The sequence below is a fragment of the Apodemus sylvaticus genome, chromosome 2, assembly GCF_947179515.1.
Source record: "Apodemus sylvaticus chromosome 2, mApoSyl1.1, whole genome shotgun sequence".
Classification (NCBI taxonomy): Eukaryota; Metazoa; Chordata; class Mammalia; order Rodentia; family Muridae; genus Apodemus; species Apodemus sylvaticus.
Window position 1 is genome coordinate 153,485,336 of NC_067473.1, and position 4,977 is coordinate 153,490,312.

A 4,977-nucleotide genomic window follows, 5' to 3' on the forward strand; every position below is an offset into this window, starting at 1 on the left:
ACACATATAAATACATTTCCATTTCATCATCACATACATACTTAACAAGTACTTCATACATAATACATAACATTGACTGTTGCATACCAATGTCCCAAATCCTTCATTGTATGAAATTATAGCTCACATTTGTTTTTGAGCCAATATTTTTATACCTAGTAATTTAACTTACAGGATACTACTCAAAGAAAGGATTCTCACTGAAGTCATAAACAGAATAACAAGAAGTGATTATCAGTAAGTGACTTATTAATTATAATATATAATGTAACTACAGTAGTATTTTCTTTTAAAATCAATATTTTTGTTGCATTGGATACTATCTTCAAAGCATGTTTAAGCAAAAACAGAGCAAGCTATACAGTAACATATTTACTTGAAAATAAAAATAAATTTAAAATTTCATGTGGAATCTAAAGAAATCCTACATAGCTAGCTTTGTACATCACTGGATTTGTACACAGGTAGCTTTGTTCTTTGGAAATAGGACCCATACTTTTAACTTCATATTACACAGATGCAGTCATGTAGACAGATTCAAGATGACTAAATATTTCACTGGAATACAATAAAGTTCAAATATATATCTTTCTGTTATTGTTGAATGATATGTAACAAAGTACCAAGACTACTAAATAGGGATAGATTTTCAACAATAGGTATTTGGGAAAAACAAGTATTTGTACTCAGAGACACAGAGGCATGCCTACATGTTATGCCAAATTTAACATTAAATTAAAAAGTTGAATTTGTAAAACAAGACTTAAATGTATAGAACTTGTGGAAGAAAGTTGTAGAGAAGCCCACCGTGTTGGTGTTGGCAATGACTCATGGTGTGTGAACAAAAAGCCCAGGTGATAAAAACTTATATCGTCAAATGAGATGATGTCAAATTCAGACACTGTATTACTTAAGTTTCTATTGCTGTGATAAAATACCATGACCAAAGGTGACTTAAGACAGAGTTTATCTGGGCTATGGTTTCCAACAGAGATGACCCATCACGGCAGAAAGGGGACAGACTGGAGCAGTGAGATCACAGGATCAACTACAAGAACAAAGCAGAGAATGAGCCAGATGTTGGGGGAGGTTGTAAACTCTGGAAGCCCAGCCCCCACCCTGTGACACACTTTCTCCTGCAAGGCTACACCTCTTAAAGATTGTATAATAGACCCACAGACAGCACCATCAACTAGGAACCAACTGCTCAGATATCTGAGCCTATTTGGGGACACTTCTCCTAACCACCACAGACATAAAATAAAAAAGCAGTCTGGAATGTGAGAAAAATACTAGTAAATCATATATATGACAAGAAATGAGTGCACATAATATATAAAGACTTCCTTTGAAAACACAACCAAAAAAATCAGCCTGAGTTTATAAATTGACAAGCATCTTATACATTTCTCCAAAGACAGGGTACAAGTAAGCACATGAACAGGGGCTTTAATGTCACTATTCAATGCAGAAGTGCAAACACAAGCACAGTGAGAGATCGCATTGTATGGTGATGGTCAGTGTTTAAAAATGACACAGAAAATAAGACATATGGAGGAAATAGAGAGAAACTGTGTCTCTGGGCACTATTTGTGCGGCTATGGAAATCAGTTATTGAGAAGAATATGAAGATTCCTCAGAAGGGAAGACCACACTTCAGCAGTCTTACTTGGAGGTAGATTGCCCTTCCTCAGCTTGGTCTTAGGGCATTGTCAGACATCGAAATCCATGGATGGTCAAGCCCTTTATGTAAAACGTTGTAGTATCTGTATATACTCTACATACACTGTCCTATATACTAAAATTTACCATTAGATTATTTATAATACCTGATAACAGAAGTCACGGAAGCAGAAGGCAGATGGTGTTACTAGAAGTTATGGAGAAAGAAAGTAAGTTAATGTTGATTAATGAATATAAAGTTTCAAACTGAAGTGACCAGAATTGAATGTGGGCTCTCAGCAGCAGTGTTGGCAGTGTAACTTCCAGACAGCAAGTGGCTTCACGTAAGAGCCCCGCCTCAGAGGCAGATCACCTCCTGACATGCACAGATCAACTGTCCCCTATCTGTTCCCTAACCCACCCACACTTCCACCATGGCCGTCTGCTGTGTATGGACTTGTCTACAGCCAATATCCCTCCATTGTATGCTAAACTTGGCCAAAAAGCCTGAAATATTTTCAACAGAGGATTTGACCTGGGGTTGATAAAGCTGGATGTGCCAAAAATAAATAAATAAATAAATAAAATCACAGTCATGTAGTGGTGTGGAATTTTCAACAACGAGTTCATCTAATATACATGCTGGTAAAGTTACTGGAACCTTGGAGAGCAAATACAAATGTATGAGCGTGGTCAGACAGTCACAGAAAAATGGACCGCTGATAACACTCACCGGGCAGAGGCTGCAAGGTAAGACCAGACTCTCAAGGTTTGAGACTAACCTTTGATATGACTTTTCTACCCATCATAGAAAGAAAAATGGTTTAAAAACATCAAGCTGCTTACAAGAGGGGATGTGCAAACCTTGGCTGTGAGGTCGATTTTGATTTTGCTGAACCTGCAATCCGTGTTTAGCCGTCTTTGGTTAGAGGGCTGGCTGGCTGGGTACCAGTTGACCTTTGACAGTGCCAAGGCAAAGGCGACAGGAAGTAGGTTTGCTGTAGGCTTCAGGACTAGGGACTTCCAGTTACACGCTAATGTCAACAATGGGACAGTCAGTTCATCCTAAAGTATGTGAAGACTTTGACACTTCAGTAAGCATCAGGTACCAACTGCACTCGTTTTGGCATCCCTGCTGAAAGCTGGTTGGCTTCTCCTACTTCTGTTGCTGCAAAAGTCAGCAGCTGGTTTAATTGGAGTGGGCTATACTCAGACTCTGAGGCCCGGCAAGAAACTTACAACGTCTGTGCTGATAAGCAGGAAGCGCTTTAATACCAGAGGCCACAAACTTCACCTTGCCTTGGAGCTGGAGGCTTAATCCACTTGAAAGACACTTCTGGAAACACTGTAATATTCGGCCTTAATGTATTTCCATCTGTCCATCAGGCTCCCTCCCCTCCCCCCTCCCCCAAGAAGGTGATCAAAGTTTGATGAAACAAGAACTGTATTTTAAATATGTAGACAGTCACCTATTGGTGGCTGGTTTCTAAAGTTGAATGGCTATCTAATTATTAATGCTGCCATAATTCAGCAACTTCTACATATTTAAATGTATTTAGCTATTAAATATGCTACTCACCAACAATGAAATGGTGTTTATAAAAGTCAGGGGAAAAACCATGGGGAAAAAAAAGAATTAAATCTGATTCACGGGGGGCGGCGGCGGCGGCGGCAGCGGCGGCAGCGGCGGCAGCGGCGGCAGCGGCAGCAGTGGCTGCTCCAGCTGAAGGGCCATCAGCAGTGGAACCAAGGCGTCACAGGGACCAGTTAGGCCCTGCGCCCACGACCACTGACCTTCGCTGACCAGCCGGGCAGCAAGCAGCTGCAGTTGTGCGGCGCCTTTCCTGCACGGAGGCCACTTCAGAACTCGGCCTCCCACCAGTCAGGAGAGGAGCATCCATCTTGGCTCCGTACTCCAGGAATCGGACAGACTGAGGTACACAAACATAATCCGAGGCCAACACCGCGGTGGTCTGAGCCCGACGGGCGTTGGCCTGCACCCAGGCCCTGGGTGGGTCGGGGGGCCATCGGGGTGCCAACCCAGCCAGGAGGTTTTTTGCCCAGGCCTGCGAGCGCGCCGCCGCCATTTTGCCTGCAGGACGACAGAGAGCTCAGGCGGGCAGACCTGTAACAGGCATAGCCTAAGGCTAACAAAGCGGGGGTCCAGGCCCCAAAAGGCACAGGACTGACCCCAAGAACTGGGCAGCTTGGTGGGCAATCTGTGAGTCAACCCGCCCAGGTGATTGTTAGCAAAGCAGACTCTCCCGGCGCTTTCAGGGAGCGCGGGCGCACACACCCGCCATCCTAGTCACCTGGCAAACCCAATTAACAGTCATAGGGGAACTTTGCTCGGACCTTGGCCTCCCAGACTTTTGCCTGGACTCAGGGACTGGGCGGCCAGGCTAACCTTGTGTGCGACAGCCCGGTTGGCAGATCGGCTGCCCAGCAGAGTGAGAGGAACACAGGGGAGGTCACAGTAGCATACACCGTCGGCACTCCCTGGGAGTGCACACGGGCTCCATCTGCTCCACAGACACAATCTGGGGCAAGGCCTCAGGCAGAAGCCCTTAGCTCTACTCTCTCCGCTTCTGGATCCAGATCAGTCTGGGCGGCAGCATTACATCTCCAAGTCCTGCAAGTGGCTAGCTGGGCTTCCGGGCGGCCAGCTGGGAGAAGTCAATGTGCTCCAGTGAATCCAGCTGGCCCCAGCGGGAGCCTTCGGGTGCCTGCTTTGGGATCGGAACAGCCTGGGCAGCAGCACACTGTCTACAAGCAGTGCAGGAGGTAAGCTGTGCACCAGAGGCCAACTGGGAAGGAGCAGCTTGCACTGGTGAGTCCAGCACTGACAAGATAAACTAACACCAGTGAGATCTAGATGGCAAAAGGCAAACGCAGGAACGTCACTAACAGAAATCAAGGCAATATGGCAACATCTGAACCCAATTCTCCTCTACCAACATGTCCTGGATACCCCATCAGACCAGTAAAACAAGATTTGGATTTAAAATCACTGGTCATGATGCTGGTACAGGAACACATGAAGGTCATACATAAAGAAATTCAGGAGAAAATGGATCAAAAGTTAGAAGCCCTTGCAAGGGAAACACAAAAATCATTGAAAGAAATCCAGGAGAATACAAAAGCCAACAAGGAGGAAATGCAAAAAACACTTAAAGAAATACAGGAGAACTTTGCTCAACAGGCTGAGGTCATGAAAGACGAAACACAAAAATCTCTTAAAGAAATACAGGAGAACTTTGGTCAACAGGCTGAGCTCATGAAAGAGGAAACACAAAAATCTCTTAAAGAATTACA

At 44.5% G+C, this 4,977-nt stretch overlaps 1 pseudogene; it reads left to right on the plus strand.

Moving 5' to 3' along the window:
* Positions 1-2,096: 2,096 nt before the first annotated feature.
* On the plus strand, positions 2,097-2,980 carry LOC127677610 (voltage-dependent anion-selective channel protein 2-like; annotated as a pseudogene).
* The last annotated feature ends 1,997 nt before the right edge of the window (positions 2,981-4,977 follow it).